General features: G+C 45.0%; 1 protein-coding gene across 1 annotated transcript in view; it reads left to right on the top strand.

Moving 5' to 3' along the window:
* The first annotated feature begins 8252 nt into the window (after nt 1-8252).
* The window catches only part of LOC126293326 (peroxidase-like), a 189762-nt gene continuing 170779 nt past the window's right edge, over nt 8253-27235 (top strand). The window contains exon 1 of the mRNA XM_049986512.1: nt 8253-8313. The gene's annotated coding sequence lies outside the window, so the exon portion shown is untranslated. The remainder of the gene's footprint in view (nt 8314-27235) is intronic.

Here is a 27235-nt window from a genome sequence, read left to right as displayed (position 1 = left end):
GGGGGGTACTTCACACGTCACAGCGGCCATCTACATCTACATGGTTACTCTGCAATTCACTCTTAAGTGCCTGGCAGTGGGTTCATCGAAACATTTTCTTACTACTTCTCTACCATTCCACTCTCGAATGGCGAGTGGGAAAAATGAACACCTAAATCTTTCCGTTCGAGCTCTGGTTTCTCTTATTATGATGATCATTTCTCCCTACGTAGGTAGGTGTCAACAAAATATTTTCGCATTCGGAAGAGAAAGTTGGTGATTGAAATTTTGTGAATAGATCTCGCCGCAAAGGAAACCGCCTTTGTTTCAGTGATTGCCAACCCAACTCGCGTATCGTATCAGTGACACTCTCACCCCTTTTGAACGATAACACGAAACGAGCTGCCCTTCTTTGCACTTTTTCGATGTCCTCCGTCAATCCTACCTGGTAAAAATCCCATACCGCGCAGCAATATTCCAGCAGAGGACGGACAAGTGTAATGTAGGCTGTGTCTCTAGTGGGTTTGTCGAATCGTCTAAGTGCTCTGCTAGCAAAGCGCAGTCTGTTTCGCCTTCCCCACAATATTATCTATGTGCTTGGTTCAAATGCCTCTGAGCACTATGGGACAACTTCTGAGGTCATCAGTCCCCAAGAACTTAAAACTACTTAAACCTAACTAACCTAAGGACATCTCACACATCTATGCCCGAGGCAAGATTCGAACATGAGACCGTAGCGGTCGCGCGGTTCCAGACTGAAGCGCCTAGAACTGCTCGGCCACCTCGGCCGGCTATCTATGTGGTCTTTCCAATTTAAGTTGCTCGTAATTGTAATTCCTACGTATCTAGTCGAACTGACAGCCCTTAGATTTGTGCTTTTTGTCGTATACCCAAACTTTATCGGATTTCTTTCAGTACCCACCTGGATGACCTTACACTTTTCTTTGTTTAGTGCTAATTGTCACTTTTCACACCATACAGAAATTCTCTGTAGATCATTTTGTAACTGGAATTGATTGTGTGATGATTTCACTAGACGGTAAATTACAGCGTCATGTGCAAACAATTCAAGGGGGCTGCTAAGATTATCACCTAGGTCATTTACGTAAATCAGGAACAGCAGAGGGCCTATGACACTACCTTTCGGAACGCCAGATATCACTTCTGTTGTACTCGATGATTTACCGTCCATCACTACGAACTGCGACCTCTCTGAGAGGAACTGTAACGTATCTGAACAGGCAGTACACTGCGATCGGAGCTCACGTACCGTGTAGACGTAGAACAGACAGAGGCTATATACTTTACAATACTTTTGCAGTTTTTATATCCTGCACACAGACCTATCGTTTGGAGAACAGATGTGCAAGCGGCGGTGAATGTTACAACCACGGAGTACAAAATTTAAATGATCCTGATTCATGGAGAATGTAGGAGAAATGTTGAGGCTGTTGTTGCATGCCGAGTGTTTTCCAGACAAAGCTCGCTATCGTTCGTTCTTTTATAGGGTTGTGAACACCTTTACGCCTGGCGGCAGCGTACAGACCGGCAAAATGAAACGAAGCAAACGTGTTACAGGAGAAGTTAATGAAATATCTGTACTAGCGGCAACCCACGGATAAGCGTCCGGAAATTCCGCTAAGTCCGTACGCAGTATTGTCACAATAAAGCATTGTCACAATAGTATCGTCCCCACCACGTGTCACTGCACCAGGAACATCATGGCGCCGATTTCCATAACCGGAGAGTAGTGTTTCGTGAAGGGGCACGTCAACAAATGCAAACGATCCCCACGTTCTTTGTCGAGGTACTGTTTTCCGATGAGTGTACAGTCAAAAAATGGTTCAAATGGCTCTGAGCGCTATGGGACTTAACATCTGATGTCATCAGTCCCCTAGAACTTAGATCTACTTGAATCTAACTAACCTAAGGACATACATGCCCGAGGCAGGATGCGAACCTGCGACCGTAGCGGTCGCACGGTTCCAGACTGAAGCGCCTAGAACCACTCGGTCATACCGGCCGGGTTGTCTACAGTCACAAACCATGGTAGCCTTAACCGGCATAACGTACTTTACTGGACTGTAAACAATCCCCACTGGTTACTGCAAGTTGACCATCAACGCCCTTGATCGATTAACGTATGGGCGGCATCGTGGGTAAATAACTCATTGTTCCGTATTTTATAGACATCATGTTGAGTGGACGCACATATCGAACGCTTTTAGAACAGGACCTACCAGCAGGAAGTTTCTCTGCATGTTCGAAAACGTATGTGGTTTCAGCATGACAGCTCCACAGCACATGACGCAACTGAAGCACGGGAGATATTAGACGTTGTTGACACTGGTCTGTGGATCGGTAGAGGTGGCCCAATTAATTGGCCCGCTACGTCGTCGGATTTGGGAATGGGGTTTACAATTAGAAGTTATGGAACACTGGCCTGTCCAAACCTCGCAGTGTGGAGTTGGAGTCCCACTTGCCATTGGATATTATTCAAGGGCCACTGAATAGCATGTTGTAAATTACAACTGCGTACCCATTCTTATCACTCAGATTACTGCGCCATCTGTGGCGAAATGGAGAAAATGCTTCAGACGATACGTATGTGGATTCTGCCGTAGAATCGCAGATTGCAGTGAAAAACGGGGGTTCCCATTGAAGATTTGGATGTTGCCCCACGCCACCTACGCACGGGGTGGGGAGGCGGATCGAGTGGGGTATCATTGGAAGTCGCCTTCCTGGATAAACAAATTGGAAAACTTTTTTTGATCCCATGTGTAGTTTTCGAGATATTTCAATGTCTTTAGTCAAAACGAACATCCTGTATATGTAAAAATATAAATGCATTTACCACCATGACCTTCCCCTTCCCCCTTCCCCTCGGATCCTCGCCTACACTGAGGAGATTCTTCTCAGGAGTGTGATCACGTTTTCTGGATCATTGAAGAAACTAAATGTCACTAGAACGAATTTTTCACTCTGCGACAGAGTGTGCGCTGATACGGCACTTTATGGCAGTTAAGACTGTGTGCCCCTCAGACAAGCGAACTTGCGACCCTGCCCTTTCACGGGTAGGTGCTTTACTAACCAAGCTACCCAAGAACGATTCACGACCCGTCCTCACAGCTTTACTTCCGCCAGTACCTCGTCTCCTGCCTTCCAAATCCCACAGGTTCGCTGCAGGGTTAGCACTGGTAACAGGAATTGTAAAACACATGTACCGTGTTGCCTCTGGCTTGGAACTTTGAATACCATGACAAAAAATAGCTTCGTTGGTCCATCGCGCAAATGGTTCAGGGAACATAACACGCAGAAGACACTGAATAACTTTTCAAATTAAAAAGCACTCCGTCGTCACGCCACAACTGGCCCATCCCGACCATCCGACCGCCGTGTCATCCTCAGCTGAGGATGCGGATAGGAGGGGCATGTGGTCAGCATATCGTTATGACGGTTTTCTTTGACCGGAGCCGCTACTATTCGGTCGAGTAGCTCCTCAATTGGCATCACGAGGCTGAGTGCACCCCGAAGAATGGCAACAGCGCATGGCGGCCCGGATGGTCACCCATCCAAGTGCCGACCACGCCCGACGGCGCTTAACTTCAGTGATCTGACGGGAGACGGTGTATCCACTGCGGCAAGGCCGTTGCCTTTCAAATTACCTTAGTGTTTTTATTTTTCTTGGTTAATAACATTGTTCCGAGTATGCACTAGCATTCTAATATATTTCTTTCCTCACAGCAGTGTTAAGTACCCATTCGCTTTCATATACATTCACGTGTTTGCGGATAAATGACAGACCACCTAGCAAAAACCGTCATTTTGCTTTCAGTGACGAACTAGAACTAACTTCGCTCGTATCGTCTCCGCCTTCGAAAAGAGTGGCACAAAAGAATGCACCGAGAATAGTGTGTATCTTTGCCCAACTTTAACGCAGGCGGTACAATGCATTTAGTGTTCAGATATTGATATGATTTCTTAGATACAGAAAAAATAAATATACCACAAGGTTAAGTGAAAACCGCATTACTGTATATACAGGGCGCTCAGCAATTTCCGTTACAAGTTTCTGGGACTTGAGTAGTTATATACTGAATAGGACCCCATGCCCGGAGTTGTACCGTTCCCATTCTACGACGGTGTCAATTCAGTTGTCTTACTGATCCTCTTCTGTCGAGGAATCCAATTAGGCGCGAGGCAGTACAGTTATTACACTCCTGGAAATGGAAAAAAGAACACATTGACACCGGTGTGTCAGACCCACCATACTTGCTCCGGATACTGCGAGAGGGCTGTACAAGCAATGATCACACGCACGGTACAGCGGACACACCAGGAACCGCGGTGTTGGCCGTCGAATGGCGCTAGCTGCGCAGCATTTGTGCACCGCCGCCGTCAGTGTCAGCCAGTTTGCCGTGGCATACGGAGCTCCATCGCAGTCTTTAACACTGGTGACATGCCGCGACAGCGTGGACGTGAACCGTATGCGCAGTTGACGGACTTTGAGCGAGGGCGTATAGTGGGCATGCGGGAGGCCGGGTGGACGTACTGCCGAATTGCTCAACACGTGGGGCGTGAGGTCTCCACAGTACATCGATGTTGTCGCCAGTAGTCGGCGGAAGGTGCACGTGCCCGTAGACCTGGGACCGGACCGCAGCGACGCACGGATGCACGCCAAGACCGTAGGATCCTACGCGGTGCCGTAGGGGACCGCACCGCCACTTCCCAGCAAATTAGAGACACTGTTGCTCCTGGGGTATCGGCGAGGACCATTCGCAACCGTCTCCATGAAGCTGGGCTACGGTCCCGCACACCGTTAGGCCGTCTTCCGCTCACGCCCCAACATCGTACAGCCCGCCTCCAGTGGTGTCGCGAAAGGCGTGAATGGAGGGACGAATGGAGACGTGTCGTCTTCAGCGATGAGAGTCGCTTCTGCCTTGGTGCCAATGATGGTCGTATGCGTGTTCGGCGCCGTGCAGGTGAGCGCCACAATCAGGACTGCATACGACCGAGGCACACAGGGCCAACACCCGGCATCATGGTGTGGGGAGCGATCTCCTACACTGGCCGTACACCTCTGGTGATCGTCGAGGGGACACTGAATAGTGCACGGTACATCCAAACCGTCATCGAACCCATCGTTCTACCATTCCTAGACCGGCAAGGAACTTGCTGTTCCAACAGGACAATGCACGTCCGCATGTATCATGTGCCACCCAGCGTGCTCTAGAAGGTGTAAGTCAACTACACTGGCCAGCAAGATCTCCGGATCTGTCCCCCATTGAGCATGTTTGGGACTGGATGAAGCGTCGTCTCACGCGGTCTGCACGTCCAGCACGAACGCTGGTCCAATTGAGGCGCCAGGTGGAAATGGCATGGCAAGCCGTTCCACAGGACTACATCCAGCATCTCTACGATCGTCTCCATGGGAGAATAGCAGCCTGCATTGCTGCGAAAGGTGGATATACACTGTACTAGTGCCGACATTGTGCATGCTCTGTTGCCTGTGTCTATGTGCCTGTGGTTCTGTCAGTGTGATCATGTGATGTATCTGACCCCAGGAATGTGTCAATAAAGTTTCCCCTTCCTGGGACAATGAATTCACGGTGTTCTTATTTCAATTCCAGGAGTGCAGATAATCATTCGAAAGGAAACACAATGAGACATTCATTTATCACTTAAGTATATTTATTTGTCTTAGCACTTAAACATTACGTGTTTACATTAGGTCAAAACAAAAAGGTAACTTGCATCTGTACGTACAGAACAGTACTGATCCACTGCAACATCAGGTTATAACACTACCGTGTGCTACTGCTATACCATAACCGTAAAGTTGGATGCAGATCGTAAAATCGAACTATCTAGTTAAAGCAATTATGATATAAAGCAACAGAGCAGTGTTACCCTCTGAAAGGAATTTTGTTCTGATGACCGCGATGTACCTAACGGAGGTGGCTTATCGGAAAAGAAAGTCAGAATTACATAAATATTTAAACAGTAATAAACAATAATTTACCTATCCACAGTGTCCAAACGATAATAAAAACGGTCGCCAGCCTAATTAGACAAGAGAATAAGTAACATTCTTGCTCAAGAAACTGAAAATAAGTAACTTCAATGGGGAAACACAGCCTATACTTTGTCAAACTCTGGCGCTGCATACACTATTGTTGTTGTTGTGGTCTTCAGTCCTGAGAGTGGTTTGATGCAGCTCTCCATGCTTCTCTATCCTGTGCAAGCTTCTTCATCTCCCAGTACCTACTGCAACCTACATCCTTCTAAATCTGCTTAGTGTATTCATCTCTTGGTCTCCATCTACGATTTTTACCCTCCACGCTGCCCTCCAATACTAAATTGGTGATCCCTTGATTCCTCAGAAAACGTCCTACCAACCGATCCCTTCTTCTGGTAAAGTTGTGTCACAAACTTCTCTTCTCCCCAATCCTATTCAATACTTCCTCATTAGTTATGTGATCTACCCATCTAATCTTCAGCATTCTTCTGTAGCACCACATTTCGAAAGCTTCTATTCTCTTCTTGTCCAAACTATTTATCGTCCATGTTTCACTTCCATACATGGCTACACTCCATACAAATACTTTCAGAAATAACTTCCTGACACTTAAATCTATACTCGATGTTACAAATTTCTCTTCTTGAGAAACGCTTTCCTTGCCATTGCCAGTCTACATTTTGCATCCTCTCTACTTCGACCATCATCAGTTTGATTTGCTCCCCAAATAGCAGAACTCCTTTACTACTTTAAGTGTCTCATTTCCGAATCTAATTCCCTCAGCATCACCCGACTTAATTCAACTACATTCCATTATCCTCGTTTTGCTTTTGTTGATGTTCATCTTGTATCCTCCTTGAAAGACACTGTCCATTCCATTCAACTGCTCTTCCAAGTCCTTTGCTGCCTCTGACAGAATTACAATGTCATCGGCGAACCTCAAAGTTTCGCAGGAGAGCTTCTGTAAAGTTTGGAAGGTAGGAGACGGATACTGGCAGAAGTAAAGCTGTGAGTACCGGTCGTGAGTCGTGCTTCGGTAGCTCAGAGGTAGAGCACTTGCCCGCGAAAGGCAAAGGTCCCGAGTTCGAGTCTCGGTCGGGCACACAGTTTTAATCTGCCAGCAAGTTTCATCCAATGAGCTGATTGTTCACTGTGCGTTACTATAGTAGTTCTGTGCTATTACAGTGATTGCGCAATGTGGTAGCGAGTGCATGTTGGTAGATGGATTCGTAGGTAGAATTTCTGGACTCTGCCATTTCTTGGTGGCGATGATAGATACCAATTCCAGAATAGTTCCAGCTCTTTATCCATCCATCCGAGGCATTGGAAAGTGTCAGAAAAAGCCTCTCCCGGAACCAGCACAATTCACAGCTTTTACATGAGCGGTTGATAGGTTGGTAGCTCGTCCTCGACTGACTCTCAATCCACCTCTTCTACCTATGCCAATCACAATTTGCGAGCGCTATTAAGTTCCGGAGGGGAGCCACACCATCTTTTAGATACAAAATAACTAAGAAGCCTAAGTGAAGGTCAGCAGTTTACATAATGGCAACGAAACATATTAAATAAAACAGAACATTTGCACATATTGACATTTCTAAAAAAAATATTTAAACAAAAATTTCAATTATATACAGTAAGTTTTGGTCCCTCCATATGAGACAAAGAATTTAAATGACAGATACACTACATTGCATTGAATCAAACCATGACATCAAAGTTTTTACAAAGAAAGGAGTATACAATTTTGTGTTATCGATTCAATCAAAGACGATTTACAGAAGTTCAACAATGGAATGTTGAACAAAACAGAAAGCAAAATGAATAAAGAAAAGGTATGTAGCGTCTAAGTCATGGTGTTACAAGGTGACCGTCTGACGTGATACACATCATCGTGTCTGCCCTAATGCATACCAGGACAAGACTTTTCTCTAAAGTGAAACGGTATATTTCTGGACATGGGTTCCTATTCAAAGTGTTGTATACTCACAGTCCTAGAAACTTATAACGGGCATTTCGGAACACCCTGATAACAAACGCAGCGAAAGGGATTGCCAGTCACCCAACTTTAAGCTCGATTTTCTCAAAACCTGTCAGAGGTCACATGACTGCCATTGGCTTCTAGGCACCCAACAGAAAGTTTCGATCTAATCGCCATTCAGGAAATGTTGTTTTGATCATTCTTTGTCTGTATTACCGTCTCTCACACGAGAAAAACACTGCGTCAAAATATATTGTATTTTGTTGTTCGCAGGCGTGAACTTTCCTTCGTTCCGCTGGTGGTTGGCAGCGCAGACGACAACTAGTTCACCGAGGTGAGTCACGGATATTGTTTTGCCATTTTTTGCCATTTTCTTCGAGCATTCTTGATTTCACTCGCAATCATGCGCTCCAATACGCTCTATTCAGCGGTTTGTGGCGGTGCCAATTCGACCGCTTCACTGAAAATTATAGCGTCACCTTTTAATGCTTGTTTAGAGTATAAAGACAGTTCTTGCATCGCTGAACATTGCATTCGGATTTTCATAGTTTCCACCGGCACTTAATCTCACCCGCAAAGTAAACAGTTCTTAGTAATTGAAGCCTTGCATTATCACGGGGGCTATGTGCCGAAACAAGAAATCGATTTATCCGAGAAAAACTGTTTAATTAGTTATTGTATGCATGTTGCACGTAGTTGACTCTGTATCTTCAACATGTAGCTGTTCCAAGAAAATCACATAAACCAGCAAGCAGCACCCATTATGACAATATTAAAAATAAATTTTGTGAAAGTTGCTAAGTGTCATAGATTACCTCTTGCAACTATGTTCTTTAAAGTAATGTAAAGTCTTCAGTTATAGCACACCTATCTTTTTGTTACAAAAATGATTGCCTCATGACATTTTGCACTGAAAACCGGTACACCGAGTTACGTTCAAAGTTTACGATAAAACTCTTGGGGTTTTTATCAGACAAAAAGTCTACCACATCCAGTAAGTCCTTCTTTTCTCCTTGTGTTATTCTGTCGCTGCCCTCGACAATCCTCTAGATCTGTATGCCCCTGATGTATGGAACAGGCTTTGTACGCTCCAGAAGTGCACTTTTCACCATGGCTCGTGTTCACTGAAGGTGTTCTTGATACATAATACTCCAGGGTTTCAAGCTTCTACATTAGTACTACGCTTGATGTGTTTTTTTTGTTTTGTTTTTTTTTTTTTTTTTTTTTTTTGTCCTCAGTCTACTGACTGGTTTGATGCGGCCCGCCACGAATTCCTTTTCTGTGCTAACCTCTTCATCTCAGAGTAGCACTTGCAACCTACGTCCTCAATTATTTACTTGACGTATTCCAATCTCTGTCTTCCTCTACAGTTTTTGCCCTCTACAGCTCCCTCTAGTACCATGGAAGTCATTCCCTCATGTCTTATCAGATGTCCTATCATCCTGTCCCTTCTCCTTATCAGTGTTTTCCACATATTCCTTTCCTCTCCGATTCTATGTCGAATCTCCTCATTCCTTACCTTATCAGTGCACCTAATTTTCAACATTCGTCTATAGCACCACATCTCAAATGCTTCGATTCTCTTCTGATCCGATTTTCCCACAGTCCATGTTTCACTACCATAGAATGCTGTACTCCAGACGTACATCCTCAGAAATTTCTTCCTCAAATTGAGGCCGGTATTTGATATTAGTATACTTCTCTTGGCCAGAAATGCCCTTTTTTGCCATAGTGAGTCTGCTTTTGATGTCCTCCTTGCTCCGTCCGTCATTGGTTATTTTACTGCCGAGGTAGCAGAATTCCTTAACTTCATTGACTTCGTGACCATCAATCCTGATGTTAAGTTTGTCGCTGTTCTCATTTCTACTACTTCTCATTACCTTCGTCTTTTTCCGATTTACTCTCAAACCATACTGTGTACTCATTAGACTGTTCATTCCGTTCAGCAGATCATTTAATTCTCCTTCACTTTCACTCAGGATAGCAATGTCATCAGCGAATCGTATCATTGATATCCTTTTACCTTGTATTTTAATTCCACTCCTGAACCTTTCTTTTATTTCCATCATTGACTTGATGTTTAGCAGTTTATTAACTGCCTCTTGAATGTTATGGAAGTTACGGGCTTCGATTTTAAGTACTTGAAAGGACACGGAAACTTTTGCAGTTGTGGTAACATCACATGAGTGTCAGACACGTATACTTTTGAGATTCTCTTGCGGTTCTCTAAACTACAGCCACAGGCTCATGAGAGGAAACAGGTCAAGAGACATAGTATGCACTAGAATAAATACTAGTGTTGTATTCTTGTCCTGACTTGTTTAGTTATTACTCCAGATAGGGAACAAGTTCTTTGCAGACACAGTTAAAAGGCAAACGGCATATTTATTGCCTCGTCTGTCAGCGACAGATTCATCCCGTACACACGTGTATGAGTGCCTTATACAGGGAGCGGCAGCGTACGTAGTAGGATATTAAAAACATACCATCAGGCAGTAACTGTAATTTATTTATTACCTCTTATGTCAATTAATAACTAAAGGTAAGCCATTTACTAATGTGTAAGTCATTGTCCATTGCGTGGATTACTTTTTGACTATGACTCGTGACAAATAATGGCCCCTCTGCACAACACATTCATCTAGGCGGCGTTGGAAGCTTTCCATAACTCGGCGTAACGTGTTTCCTGGGACACTGCCGACGACATTTCTGATGCGATACTTCAGCAATGGTGGCACAACGTGTTCGGAACACTTCTTGCTTCAGGTAGCCCGAAAGGAAAAAGTCTACACATGAAAGGTCAGGTGAGCGAGACGGCCAGGAAATGTCCCAGGGAATACGTTACGCCGAGTTATGAAAAGCTTCCAATGCCGCCTAGACGAATGTGTTGTGCAGAGGTGGCATCATTTTACAGGAGTCATATTCAAAAACTAATCCACGCAATGATCAATGACTTACACATTAGTAAATGGCATACCTTTAACTATTAACTGACATAAGAGGTAATAAATAAATTACAGTTACTGCCTGATGGTGTGTTTTCAATATCCCACTAAGAACGCTGCCGCACCCTGTATTAGTACAGAAGTTGAAGCAAGAAAGCTGCATTCTATAAAACCTTTCACTGTGTGTCAGGGTAGCCGGCCATTGTGGACGAGCAGTTCTAGGCGCTTCAGTCCGAAACCGCGCTGCTGCCACGGTTGCAGGTTCGAATCCTGTCTGGAGCATGGATGTGTGTGATGTCCATTTATTAGTTAGGTTTAAGTTGTTCTAAGTCTAGGGGGCTGATGACCTCAGATGTTAAGTCTCATAGTGCTTAGAGCCATTTGAACCATATTTGTGTCAGAGCAGGCGTATATTATGCCTGTTGCAAGCATCAGTACGTGATTCTTGGGAAGCATTTATATTCTCTCTCAACACAATAGCACATACTGCCTTTTGAAACTATGCAGACGTGTCAACTACTTGTAAGGGTGTGAACTGCTTACAAGATTCGCGGCACGTGTTCCGATTGATACGTAATATGAGTTGGTACATTCCACTTGCCTGTGTGAATATATATATATATATATATATATATATATATATATATATATATATATATATATATATATATATATCGTCCAAAACGCCATTTAGCCTCTTTGACATTTCAAGTCTACGGTCATTCTAGAGTGTGTTCTTGTCGAAATGCGGGTGAATAACGTCCATTAGAAATCTGTATCAGTTGTTTCACCGTTTTTGCAACTATGAAAGCGCCCTTTCACGACTACACTCTTTCACAGTACCAAATAAATCGCCATTGATCTTCAGAAAAATAGATGTGCATTGTAGCAAAAGAAATGGTTCAAAAGGCTCTGAGCACTATAGGACAGCATCCGAGGTCATCAGTCCCCTAGAACTTAGAACTAATTAAACCTAACTAACCTAAGGACATCACACACATCCATGCCCGAGGCAGGATTCGAACCTGCGACGTAGCGGTCGCGCGGCTCCAGACTGAAGCGCCTAGAACTGCTCGGCCACACCGGCTGGCCCACGCTGTTACAGAAACACCTAGTATACTAAACAATAGGGGATAAAGACTATATCCATGTGTTACACTCATCTTAACCCGAGAATTTTGTACTTGATCTTCCATTCCTATTGTTCACCATTGGTTGAGATAAATATTACTCATTACCTGCTTTGCCCTGTAGTTTTCTCATATTTTTCTTAGGATTTCAAATACCTTACTCCTTTTTACATCGTCCACTGTTTTTTTTTTCACGTCTACTAATCCCGCTGATGTGTCTTAGTTTTTCTTTAGTCTTTTTTTCTATTATCAACGTCAGAACGGCCTCTGTTTTTGGCCTTATCTTTCCGAAAACCAAACTAATCCCCATCTTAAAGATTTTCCACTCTTCCGTATATTATTTTTATCATGAACTTGCACGTATGAGCCATTACGGTAATTGTGCGATAATTCTCACATTTATTTGCTCTTGTTATTTCTGTGTTTGTGTGGATGTTGAAGGAACCTAGAAGGCAAAAAGTGCAGCGGTAGATGAAGATTCGGATATATACGCAACAAGTAATTGGGGACTACGGGTGCAAGGTGAAGAGGCGGGCGAGAGAAAACCGTGGCGTGCCGCATCCAACCAGTCACACGACTAATGACCCAAAGTAAACAAATAACTCTAACTGGTCGCTGGCGGCGTTCGTCAGACGGCCCCTGAGATGTGGGCAGGCGTGAATGAGTCGGCGGGTGTTCCCCTTGCAGCAAGGAGACACAATTTTTTCCCGCCGATATTTCCAGACCACCGGCGCGAGATCTGTTTGGCAACGCATTGCCGCTCCCACCGACCACAGCTTGTCCTCTATGAGCTGTGTTTCGAGGGGGTCACACGACGGTGAGTTCTGGCTGGGAGAACAGACAAAAAACGGTCGATGTGGAAAGGCGACGCCGCCGGCTAAAGTTTACGCAAATCTGTAATTGCGCCTTCTGACAAAGGAAAAAAAAAAGGTAAGCTATTGGGGCCGCGCCTGATTGAAGGGTAGCCATGAGTGGACTAATGATATCCCCGCTGGCCTACCGACTTTCAGCTGAGAACGAGAGTCAGCCAGCATAGCTCTACGTCTGTATATACACTCCACAGTGCATGATGGAGGGTGCTTCGTACCAAAATATCCTAAGTCCCATTAGCGTAACAAGCGAAGGAAAAATACACTACTGGCCATTAAAATTGCTACACCAAGAAGAAAAGCAGATGACAAACGGGTATTCATTGGACAAATATATTATACTAGAACTGACATGTGACTACATTTTCACTCTGTTTGGGTGCAAAGATCCTGAGAAATCAGTACCCAGAACAAACACCTCTGGCCGTAATTAACGGCCTTGATGGGTCTGGGCATTGAGTCAAACAGAGCTTGGATGGCGTGTACAGGTACAGCTGCCCATGCAGCTGGCGTATTGTGACGAGCCAGTTGCTCAGACACCATTGACCAGGCGTTTTCAGTTGGTGAGAGATCTGGAGAATGTGCTGGCCAGGGCAGTAGTCGAACATTATCTGTATCCAGAAACGCCGTACAGGACCTGCAACATGTGGTCGTCCATTATGCTGCTGAAATGCAGGGTTTCACAGGGGTCGAATGAATGGTAGAGCCACGGGTCGTGACACATCTGAAAAGTAACGTCCACAGTTCAAAGTGCCGTCAATGCGAACAAGAGGTGACCGAGACGTGTAACCAATGACACCCCATACAAGCACGCCAGGTGATACGCCAGTATGCCGATGACGAATACGCGCTTCCAATGTGCGTTCACCGCGATGTCGCCAAACACGGATGCGACCATCATGATGCTGTAAACATAACCTGGACCTATCCGAAAAAATGGCGTTTTGTATTCGTTCACCCAGGTTCATCGTTGATTACACCATCACAGGCGCTCCTGTCTGTGATGCAGCGTCAAGGGTAGCCGCAGCCACGGTCTCCGAGCTGATAGTCCATGCTGCAGCATACGTCGTCGAACTGTTGGTGCAGATCGTTGTTGTTTTGCAAACGTCCCCATCTGTTGACTCAGAGATCGAGACGTGGCTTCACGATCCGTTACAGCTATGCCTGTCATCTCGACTGCTAGTGATATGAGGCCGTTGGGATCCAGCACGGTGTTACGTATTACCCTCCTGAAGCCACCGATTCCATATTCTGCTAACAGTCACTTGATCTCGACCAACGCGAGCAGCAATGTCGCGATACGATAAACCTCAATCGCGATAGGCTACAATCCGGAAAAGTCGAAAACGTGATGGTACTCATTTCTATTTCCTTACACGGGGCATCTCAACAACGTTTGACCAGGCAACGCCGGTCAACTGCTGTTTGTGAATGAGAAATCGGTTGGAAACTGCCGTAATGTCAGCACGTTGTAGGTGTCGCCACCGGTGCCAACCTTGTGTAAATGCTCTGAAAAGCTAATCATTTGCGTATCACTGCATCATCTTCCTATCGGTAAAATTTGTCTGTAGCACGTCATTTCCGTGGTGAAGCAATTTTAATGGCCAGTACTGTATATAAGGCCAATCAAAAAGTTTCCGTTGAGGGCGTTGCTGCAGCGTATACGCAACGCAGCGTGATTCAGATTCGGGTATATAAGTACCGACATTTAGATAAGGGATTAGTGTGGCATCCGTGTCTCCGCGATGTGCGTGCGGAAAAGCGGAATCGTGAGCTATGGCGACGTAATTACCAAACTCTTGGCATTATTTTTTTGCCTGCCAAAGGATTAACACCGGCAGAAATCCATCAGAAAATGAAGAATGTGCATGAGGCAGCATGTGTGTCTAAAACCATTATTTTGGAATGGTGCTCCACGTCCCGTGCTGCTTCGTGATAACGCACGTCGACATATCGCAAATGTAACGCAGAAGTTAGGCCAACTCAAGTTCAATACACTCGAGCACCAGCCCTATACTCCTTTTCTCTCGCTATGCGACAGCCATGCCTTTTGTCCCTTAAAAAACGTCGCACAAGGTCGACGATGCCTGTCGGACGTTTGTGTGTAGCAGGCAGTTACGGACTTCGCGCAGCAGGACACGCTGTTTCACCAAATGAGTATTTTCATCATGGTGCGTCTCTGTACACAGCGATTTTGCCTGACTGAACGTCCTTCGAACGGGAACTTTCTCGCTCCTTGTACAGGATGTCCCAATACCGGTGCCACACACTTCAAGGGGCTACAGAGGGCGTCTTGAGGAAAACTCAAAGGAGCAGAGATATAAACAGAACAGGTACTATCGATAACTGAGCGCCAAGGATGTCTCTCGCGCGCACTGCACAAATACTTTGCTTGGACGGCATCATCATCAGAAATCACCACGATAAATTGTTTACGCTTATTTTCGTCTCTGTTGAACATTCGCCGTCCAGTGTAACATACTCGGTTCTACTACTCCAGTACCCATCGTGGCAGCTGCTTATCTGGAAAGATAATCCATACGACTGTATCTTAGCTGGAAGTCGACAGTGCAGTATGGTGCAGAATGCCTTACAGAAATCTAGCAAAACGGAATATAGCTGTTAAACTACGTCTGCTGTTTGCAAGATGTCATGTACAAATAGAGCGATTTGTTTTTCAGGCGACTGTTTATCATTTCTGAATCCATTATCACCCTGTAAGAGGAACCTGCTTTTCTTTAGGAACGTCATAAAGTTTCAGCTTAGAATATGCTCATATGGCACAGTGCTACGTCACCGATACCTCACTCCCTCGTATACTACTTCTCATGCGACAGTATCGTGCCAGCATTTTCCAGCAGGACAATACACGTACACACGCGGCACCTGTCTCTATGATGTTATGTAGCACCAGGACTTTTATAGATTTATCTTCAGCAGACTAACTTAGTTGGTTACTCACTGTTTGTGTTTTTGTAACAGAGCTGAAGATGACAGTAGCCGAAACCAATCATAGAGAAAAGTAAAAAAAAAAAAAAAAAAAAAAAAAATGTGATTGAGACTGACCTGTAAGCTAAAGTTTTAATTATATCACACGATACTGTTTTTCTCATTGTTCTGTGGCTGTCTGTTGGTCCGCCTGTTTAGACCCCTCCTTCTCACGAATGGATGGACGTATCAAGTTGAAATTCACTTCACATTACTTTTTGGTCTACGCTCCCTTGGCTGTACAATAAACGTTAGCTTTTTAGGTCAGTGGAATCAAAATGTCGCTTAATCTGATACTCGCAAACTGACTCGTCAAAACTTATAGCGTAATTTTCCTTTAATTTACGTCTATGGTCACAAACGTTCTGTTAACAGATTACCGGTTTCGGTCTCTAACGACCATCATCAGATAGACCGAAACCGGTAATCTGTTAACAAAAAGTTTGTGACCATAGACGTAAGTTAAAGGAAACTTATTTTATATACGGGTCAGTGTTTCATTCGCGACAGTGTCGCAGCTTGTGAAACTAATAGCAAGGTTTCAGAGTAGAAGTAAAGGAAAAAATCCGAAAAAAATTAATTATATCACGTGAATAAATATACCCTTTCCCATTTATTTATCTGATTCAAACTGGAAATTAAAACTGATATCATGCCACAATCAGTGTCAATAACAGGCAAAACTGGTTGAGACTGTCGATTCCCGGAATTCGTTAAGTGCCTGTACAGATAATTAAGTTCGTACAAAACCATCAGTGTGCGACTCTACACACAACTGGCCAGTTTTGTGTGTGTGTGTGTGTGTGTGTGTGTGTGTGTCAGGCTGTGTACGAGACAAGGAGCGTGGAAATTGAGCGGTGTATTAATTATGGAAGGTAATACAAACTTCGTCAGGAGTAGGTGCCATGTTCATTTAAAGTAGTATTAAGCGCTTTATCAGTGCTGCGGTGCTTATTTCAAAATTTCTCATTTCTGAATCTGACACACACTGTGTTTGCGCTATCCTCGTGCGCGAACATGTCTTTGAACGTTGAGTGCAGTATATTTCGGCTCCCTTACCTCGTTCACGTGCGGTCAATGCAGCGCTACCGCCGCCATACAGGGCTCGCCTGCGGGCCTAGATTTCGGAGATATCCGGCTGCTGGAAAGTGGTTTTCGCTTTTTAATGACAGGAGCCGACTGGCGGTAGCTGGCCGGCCGGTTTGGGCGCTGGAGAGTACGGCGAAACCTCGTTATGTGTTCCGCGATCCCATTAAGGCAGAGGCGTCGACTGTGGTTACTGAGACGAAAACGTGACAGAGTAAGTATAAACAACTGTCGAAAAAATTGGCTCTAAGCACTATGGAACTTAACACCTGTGGTCATCAGTCCCCTAGACTTAGAACTACCTTAACCTAAACAACCTAAGGACACCACACACACCCATGCCCCAGGCAGGATTCGAACCTGCAACCACAGCAGCAGCGCGGTTCCGGACTGAAGCGCCTAGAACCACTCGGCCACAGCGGCCGGCTAAACATCTGTCGACGAGGCTGGAGAATGCCTTGCTAAACTAGCACTATAGTGTCAATACTACGGACGTTTAGAATGTAAGAGTAACCCCCAAGCCACAGTCTGCTCGTTAACGGTACGAGCTCCCGTGTATAAAACAGCTTCAAAGGTCTGATTGTAAATGAGTTAATGTGTTAAATATTTGACTGAATGCATATAATTTGTAATTGAAGACGAAAAACTCCCAATTATGTTGGTTTTATTAGGTTCGGATTATTCACCCATCGAGTAAATGAGTAATGAAAAGTCAAAATCGAAACACCCAACTCAGTTCTTTTTTTTAACTGGTCAGTGGCGCAACCAGCAGTATCAAACTAGCACGCCTATCTTCACAAAACTAGTATTTTGAGATACGTGTGTTGCAGAATCATGTAATTTTTTAGTTATGTTCAGTAACATATGTGAATGCTGTCTGCATAATAAGGAGAAGCGAACAGAAATAGTAATAAATAAATTAAATTGAATGATTGTATGGTATTGATGGTCGGGAGTCCCTACGTGGGGAAGTCGTGGTGAAGAATTTTTTTTTTCAGTTGAAGTCGCATTAGGCAACTCGTGTGTCGATGGCGATGAAATGATGATGATGACAACACAACACCCAGTCCCCAGGCAGAGAAAATCTCCGAGCGAGGTGGCACAGCGGTTAGCACACTGGACTCGCATTCGGGAGGACGACGGTTCAAACCCACGTCCGCCCATCCTGATTTAGGTTTTCCGTGATTTCCCTAAATCGCTCCAGGCAAATGCTGGGACGCTTCCTTTGAAAGGACACGGCCGACTTCCTTCCACGTCGTTCCCTGATCCGATGAGACCCGATGACCTCGCAGTTTGGTCTCTTCCTCCAAACAACCCAACCTTATCCTCTCCGACACCGACGGGAATCGAACCCGGGACCGCTGCATAACAGAGTCGCTGACCACTTGTCTAAGGGGGCGGACTAGTAAAGAAATAATATGTCAAAACCGTTGATCGTGCGTTTTTACCGCATAAACAGCGCAAATGTAGTAAACGATAAACGTTGTTCCTTTCAGTTATTACTATTATTATTATTAGATTGATACGTAACTTCGTAGCGTTTTTGTATTGCATGTTGGTATTTCGGTTGCTATGTATTCATTTGTCGGCTGTCACTTTTTTATTTGTAGTTCACTGCTGCTATTTGATTTCCCATATTATTTTGCCCTTTGGATGTAGCGACTGGAGCTGTGGATCCTAAAGATGGAGTGTCAAGTGCAGAAATCAGAACATTTCCGACATTACTTCTGTTCCAGTTCTCTAGAGGGCTGACAGCAGCGGAGGTACCCAGAAACGTTTGCGTCATGGATGAGGACAATGCCATTAGTCAGAACACGGCAAGAAAATTGTTTTCTCGTTTTAAGGAGCATCGTTTTGAAATTAGTGGCACCCCACGTTCGGGAAGAACTTCGGCGTTTGATAAAGATCGTTTAAACGCATTAATTCGCAATTATCCACATAGTTGTACTTTAGAACTGATAACGTATTATTATTCCACAATCGTGCGACATTTGCATGCAATGGGGAAGCTTCAAAAGTCATTTTATAAAAGACATATTTACGCCAGCGACGCTAACACTTTATTTCACGATTGCAATTTCGGCCTTGGGCCATTATCAAGTGCAGATTTTTGTACCTTTATGACATTTATGACATATGGATATGTATGAGCCATGATATCTCCTTATGTCATAAATGACATATGGACATAATATGTGTGCTCGCAATATGTAACAGCGTCACGAATGTATTTAATAGTAATGAAAACGACATATGAATGGGTTACCTCATTTTAAGTTGACATGGCTTAAAGCCACAAAACTCTGCACCTGATAATGGCCTAAGGCCGAAGTTGCAATCGTGAAATAAAGAAAGTGTGACAGTCACTGGCGTAAATATCACGACTTTTATAAAGTTCTACATGACTGTGAATCCCAGGTATAAAAACTTAAATAATTACTTCAAAAGTTAGTTGTGCGGATGTTGTATACTCTAAGCCGAAATCACAGAAACCAGCGGATGGCATCTTCGCTTGCTCAATTGGATCGTGAACAACACCGATCTTTCCTATCCAGTATCTTTGCTATTAACATGGTGTATCTATGTTAAAATAAGGAAAAGAAAGGAATGGTTGAGCCCCAAACAAAGCAGCAACTCTCCGAACAAAGAGCCGCGCGCACCCACAAAAGATAATGTTTCGCATCTGGTGGAACAGCGGCGATATGGTGGTGTACTACGAATTGCTTCCCCGAGGTGTGACCATCAAAGCTGATATTTATTGTCAACATCTGAGACGTCTTGCAGACACAATCCAACTACAACGGCCAGGAACACTGCGTGAAGTGATGTTACCACACGATAACGTCCGCCCGTATTCTGGAAAATTTGCAATTTTGCGGTAAGAGCCTATGGGATCAAACTGCTGAGGTCATCGGCCCCTAAGCTTACACTCTATTTCATCTAACATACACTCACTTATGACAACACACACGGCCACGCCCGAGGGAGGATCTAACCTCCGACGGCGGGAGGCGCGCCATCCGTGACAGGCGTCCCATCCAGACTGAACATTGTACAGGAGTTGGGTTGTAAACTCATCCCGGCCTTCGATTATCATCTTTTCCGCTCTCCGTCGTACAACCCTCAACAAACTACACTACTGGCCATTCAAATTGCTACACCAAGAAGAAATGGAGAACGGGTATTCATTGGACGAATATATTATACTAGACCTGACATGTGATTATATTTTCACACAATTTGGGTGCATAGATCCTGAGAAATCAGTACCCAGGAAAACCACCTCTGACCGTAATAACGGCCTTGATACGCCTGGGCAATGAGTCAAACACAGCTTGGAAGGCGTGTACAGGTACATCTGGCCATGCAGCTTCAACACGATACCACAGCTCATCAAGAGTGTTGACTGGCGAATTGCGACGAGCCAGTTGCTCGGACACCATTGACCAGGCGTTTTCAGTTGGTGAGATATCTGGAGAACGTGCTGGCCAGGGCAGCAGTCGAACATTTTCTGTATCCAGAAAGGCCGGTACAAGACCTGCAACATGCGGTCGTGCATTATCCTGATGAAATGTAGGGTTTAACAGGGATCGGATGAAGGGTAGAGCCACGGGTCGTAACACATCTGAAATGTAACGTCCACTGTTCAAAGTGCCGTCAATGCGAACAAGAGGTGACCGAGACGTGTAACCAATGGCACCCCATACCATCACGCCGGGTGATACGCCAATAAGGCGATGACGAATACGCGCTTCCAATGCGCGTTCACCGCGATGTCGCCAAACACGGACGCGACGAACATGATGCTGTAAACAGAACTTGGATTCATCCGAAAAAAATGACGTTTTGCCATTCGTGCACCCAGGTTCGTCGTTGAGTGCACCATCGCAAGCGCTCCTGTCTGCGATGCAGCGTCAAGGGTAACCGCAGCCACGGTCTGTGAGCTCATAGTCCGTGCTGCTGCAAACGTCGTCGAACTGTTCGTGCAGATGGTTGTTAACTTGCAAACATCCCTATCTGTTGACTCAGGATTTGTGACGTGGCTGGACGATCCGTTACAGCCATGCGGATATGATGCCTGTCATCTCGACTGCTAGTGATACGAGGCCGTTGGGATCCAGCACGGCGTTCCGTATTACCCTCCTGAACCCACCGATTCCATATTTTGCTCACAGTCATTGGATCTCGACCAACACGAGCAGCAATGTCGCGATACGATAAACCGCAGTCGCTACAGGCTACAATGCGACCTTTATCAAAGTGGGAAACGTGATGGTACGCATTTCTCCTCCTTACACGAGGCATCACAACAGCGTTTCACCAGACAACACCGGTCAACTGCTGTTTGTGTACGAGAAATCGGTTGGAAACTTTCCTCGTGTCAACACGTTGTAGGTGTCGCCACCGGCGCCAAGCTTGTGTGAATGCTCTGAAAAGCTGATCATTTGCATATTACAGCATCTTCTTCCTGTCGGTTAAATTTCGCGTCTGTAGCACGTCATCTTCGTGGTGTAGCAATTTAAATGGCCAGTATTGAAGCTTTGCGGATGAAAATGCTTTCCGAACGTTGCTCGACGAATTCTTCGCCTCAAAACCATGTGATTCCTAAGCTTTGGGAGACTGTTGTAAATAGTGAAGGAGAATGTTGTGTTCAGGGAAAAACGCTACCAACTTACACACCGACCCACTATTATCATTATAATTATTATTATTACTAGTGCAGGGTGGTCCACGAAAAATAGTCAATTTTCGATTGGCCAACCTGCTAAGAATGAAGATATGCAGTACCGCATCTAATCGATTCCATAAGGCATGGCATTTAGTTCAGAGAGAACGTTGTCCAGTGCGGGTGAGTATTTAATCAGTGGAGGAACTACGTCTTGCGCTGTGCAACGTACTGTGGATGAGTCCACAGTTTCCCAGGTGAACGAAACAACAGCACGAAATGGGTTCTGCGCCAGGGACCTGAAATGACTGTTCTAACGCCGGAAAATAGCACACGAGTTCGTGTAGCAATCTGTCCGTCTGCTTTCCAGAACATTACAGATCTTTCACACGTCTTCACAGCGCATTATGAAACAGTTTTTAAAGCTTGATCTTTGTTACCTGCAGGTGGCTCAACTGTTACGGTCAAGAGACTAACTGGGTAGGTGCTATGCCGACACATTAACAGAACTCATCAGGATGACGCATTTTTGTTAAACCTTGCTATGTCCGGTGAAGAAAACTTTCATCTGATAGGGTTCGACAGCAAATAAAGCTTTCTATACCACTCGGAAACACACCCTTCATGAAAAGATCGAGTAGGTCGTCGTCTGGTGAGCTACTGGGCAGTCCGTTGGAATCTTTGGGCCATATTTTTCTGAAGACAGTAACAGCCGGCCAGTGAGTCTCAGTTTCGACAAGTGAGTGGCTACGACTACCAATTTCTTCATTCCACTGCTCCAAGGACATTGCCGTCCAAAGGTTTCTACAAACTCCGGCTACAGCATATGCTGCCTGTAATACATGACAAGACTGAGGAGGCATTTTCCACATCGATTACCTCCCAGCACGGTCTTATCCCATTACCTTACAGCCCCCGACTTTTTCTTTGGCGACCATCTCAAGGACAAAGTTTCCTCGAGGCGATTCCACAATACTGATGAGCTGATAGCCGTAATCCGGGATGAGATATCTCCGTTCGAGAGTTACAACGTCATCGGCACTGTGACCGATGAGCCTAGCGTTCTCTAAAACTATGGTTGCTGCTGGGATGGAATGTTTATGGCTGTATGAACTGTTTGAGTACTGGACATTGCGGTAACTGTACCATGAATCAGGCCTAGGAGGGCAAAGATGGTGTACTGGTTTTTCGTCAGTTGACAGTCTGTGGAAGAAGGTAGCCCATACTGCCTGCTTCATTTTCAGCAAATCCTCAATATTGAAACTTCCTGGCAGATTAAAACTGTGTGCCCGACAGAGACTCGAACTGGGGACCTTTGCCTTTCGCGGGCAAGTGCTCTACCATCTGAGCTACCGAAGCACGACTCACGCCCAGTACTCACAGCTTTACTTCTGCCAGTATCCGTCTCCTACCTTTCAAACTTTACAGAAGCTCTCCTGCGAACCTTGTCTTCGGTGGCTCAGATGGTAGAGCACTTGCCCGAGAAAGGCAAAGGTCCCGAGTTAGAGTCTCGGTCGGACACAAAGTTTTAATCTGCCAGGAAGTTTCATATCAGCGCACACTCCGCTGCAGAGTGAAAATCTCATTCTGGAAACATCCCCCAGGCTGTGGCTAAGCCATGTCTCCGCCATATCCTTTCTTTCAGGAGTGCTAGTTCTGCAAGGTTCGCAGGAGAGCTTCTGCAAAGTTTGGGAGGTAGGAGACGGATACTGGCAGAAGTAAAGCTGTGAGTACCGGGCGTGAGTCGTGCTTCGGTAGCTCAAATGGTGGTTACGCGCCCTCTGTAATAAAAAAAAAAAAAAAAAAAAAAAAAAAAAAAAAAAAAAAAACTGAGTCAATCGATAAACAACGAACATAAATGGACGTCTTACGACGTCCGCCCAGAGCAGATGCAAGGAACAAAGGCGAACAAAATCAGATTAAAAAAAAAAATGGTAGAGCACTTGCCCGCGAAAGGCAAAGGTCCCGAGTTCGAGTCTCGGTCGGACACAAAGTTTTAATCTGCCAGGAAGTTTCATATCAGCGCACACTCCGCTGCAGAGTGAAAATCTCATTCTGAATCCTCAATATTATTTCTAATGGCCATCCCATAATACTGTTGTAGTTCATCAATCATTTTGTCTGTCAGCCTATCTCTTATGGTTTTACCATCAGAAAATTTCTTCTCTCTCAAAGTTTCTTTCAGCTTCCTCAACCTGGTGCCCGTCCTTTTCCGGACACGACCAGCACTGTTAACCTTTATAACGCAGCAATTCACAGCCTTCTATATAAAAAAAAAAAAAATACCGATTTTATTAGACCATCAAGTAAAGCACGTAAAAATTTTAATGTTTTCAACCCTTGTAGATTATATTTAAAAAATAAAATAAGATGCTTCCCATGTGAGTTTAGAAGTGATATACATTTCATTTTACCCGTAAAATTGCAAATTTTATAATGAGATAAAAATCGGAAAATATGAACAAACAATTTTTCCGTTCTAGCTCCTCTTAAAGAGCTCTACTCACCTTGTTCTTCTTCGTTTTGGGACAGCAGTTTTACAGAGATGGCACTACTTCCAGGATTGCTTCTAACGCATACGATATGGTATTTCATTTAACGGCGAACATTCTGAGAGACTATAAAACGGTATCCAAGGTTCTCGGCTGTCCAGCCGGATCCTATCGTGGAACTTCGACTGTCGCATCCGGCTGGACACCGAGAGGATGCAGCATATTCGCCGGGAAAGCTTCAGATCACATATAACAACAATGAAACGATTTGTACAAAAAAGTTTTTCCATCATTTTTGTAAAAGTGTGAAATGCCGCCAACGTAACGAGTGGTCGGATTTGACCTGACCCCACCGTGCGAACGGCGCTCTGCTCTTCGATTCAGGAGGGCGTAGAGACCACTGGGATTTTCTGGCCGTGGGAACCAACACCTGGCAGGCCCCGCGCCCTTTCGGTATGAAGGGAAGGCCGCGGCCGCTCACAAAATTTCCCTCGTCCCCTGCGTCACACCCGACGGACCCTGCGAGGTCGAAACAATGTTCTGAGCTGCGCAAAAGTCTTACAAAACTCAGATATGCAGTATGACCCGAGGGCTCCCAGGGGAAGCATGGATTCAACGCGTCACCGGTTTTGCACATTTGTATGACGACTGTACTACATCCTTACGTAGACACAACAAATACTGCTGTAGTGTGATGTGCTGCTCAACCGATTCCGAGAAATCGACCTCCGTTGAACACTGTAGAAGAAAGTCAGCTTCCTTTCAATAATTGAGACTCTAGTATCATTTTGAAAACTTTATTATTCAGATCGCGAGTTTTGTTGAATACGATTAGGTAACTAGTTTTAGCCAATTGAGAGGCCACCTTCAAATCCGTAATCACAGAACTTGCGACTTATCAGACATTTTATAGAGAATTCTCACATGGTGCAGAACAATTAGGCAGAATCGTATGATGATCTTACACTTTTTTAGATAAAAGCCGTAAGCAATTAAAAGCGCTATCCTGCATGATTTGGGAACCAGCTCAAGTTTTCCCGCTCATGGTAACAGGAAAAAGTGTGAGGTCACTATTAATATCGTCCGCAAGGTAACTAATACACTGATGAGCCAAAACTTTATGACCACTGAATGAGATTTTCACTCTGCAGCGGAGTGTGCGCTGATATGAAACTTCCTGGCAGATTAAAACTGTGTGCCGGACCGAGACTCGAAATCGGGACCTTGGACTTTCGCGGGCAAGTGCTCTACCAACAGAGCTGCCCAAGCACGACTCACGCACCGTCCTCGTAGCCTTACTTCTGCCAGTACCTCGTCTCCTACCTTCCAAACTTCAGAGAAACTTGCACAACTAGCACTCCTGGAAGAAAGAATATTGCGGAGACATGGCTTAGCCACAGCCGAGTTCGAGACTCGGTCCGGCACACAGTTTTAATCTGCAAGGAAGTTTCTTTAATACAAACGTGATTACACTAAACCATTCTTTCTTTTTCCTGAACAAAAACAAGTAACGCGAATTATCGATGTGAATATCAGGGTTCCTTTCAGATAAAAAAATAAAAATCGTGCACATAAAAACAGTTTCAGCTTGGGCGACTGACTTCCTTTCAGCTGCTTTCGCGGTTCCTTACATCAGATACTATTTTTTCTCTTTATAAATGCTTTAATAATAACCAGTAATTATAAATTTTGACATCACTACATTTTTGACCGCAAATGGAATTTATTATGAGCTGTGCTAGGTCGTGTATTATACAACCAGTCATGCTTTCTAAGTTCGAGTGTGCTGAAATCCTTGTCACAGAGTAGAAAGGAATGTCCAGTGACCGGGAAATAGTGTTCCATTTTCTCAGACCGGTTTTGAGTCAGTCAATGCCACTAACATTCCCGATGCAACATGGTTTTTGTTCTGTCCTGCACAGCTAGCGCAACGTGCAGTCTGTTACATAAGAGGGTCGTCGCCATTACACACACATGGTGAAAGATAATCGCCTTAGCTCTTTCACAGCCCACTGGAGGCAGCTATTTATTTGGAGAGCTATAGGAAAGCATGATGCATCTGTAAAGGGGACCTCCTATAGATCACTAGTAAGACCCATTCTTGAGTAATGCTGGAGTGTCAGCCATCTGCACGAGGTCGTATAAAAGGAAAGCTAGAATTGTTATCAGAAGGTTCGGTCAACACGTAAACCTTACGGAGATGCTTTGCGGCCTGAAATAATCCGTAGGGCGACATTTTTTCCGAGGAGAACAGGGATTTGAAGCTACTGCCACCAACGTACATTTCACGTTAGGACCTCGAACATAAGACAAATTAGGACTCATACGGAGGCATATAGACATTCTTTTTTTTCCCTCGCTCTATTTGCCAGAACAGGAACGGAATGACTAGTAGTCGTGCAACGTACCCTCCGCCACGCACCGCACGGTGGCTTGCGGGGTATCTGTGTAGATGTAGACGTCGAACAAAAACGTCTCACAGGTGTCCCTCAGCCAGTATTCACTGCCCTTGTGTGAGTGGGACCTCCATTCTCTACAAAATGAGGGAAACTCGGTCATTGGTTTCCGTTACTCCAGACTGCTCTTGCGCTTCTCCTGGCGTGTTACGGCGTGCAGCATTTTCTAGCTCGTATTACGGAATTTATGTCATTTGTCTCACCGAGGCATTAAATCCAGTGCGGAACGCGTCACTGAGTTAGAACGTAGTCGGGCTTGTTTACGACTACCACGTCCGTACGGCGACCCTGCTTTCGCTTTGTGACCGCCCGGTTATACAACAGAGTCCGGTCGACCGGACAATCGAGCAGCGGTGGCGAAAGTCGGAGTTCTGGGTCGATAGTCATCGCTCATGGAGTCGGTAACACCTCTTGATCTAGCCTAGCCTCGAACAACGGGACCGTGTAACAGTTTCCACTGGCAACGAGTGCGCGACGGCGACAGCTGAAAGCTCCCACCTGTGGGCGCCGAGGTCGCTGTTTCGTATCGTTGCCTGTGCGGTTTGTACCGACAAGGCGAAAGACAATTACACCTCAAGAAGAACGCAGAATTCCGAAAATAGCAGTTGCCGACGCTTCAAAGTA

Source organism: Schistocerca gregaria, chromosome 10 (assembly GCF_023897955.1).
Source record: "Schistocerca gregaria isolate iqSchGreg1 chromosome 10, iqSchGreg1.2, whole genome shotgun sequence".
Classification (NCBI taxonomy): domain Eukaryota; kingdom Metazoa; phylum Arthropoda; class Insecta; order Orthoptera; family Acrididae; genus Schistocerca; species Schistocerca gregaria.
This window is presented reverse-complemented; position numbering and strand designations above follow the sequence as displayed.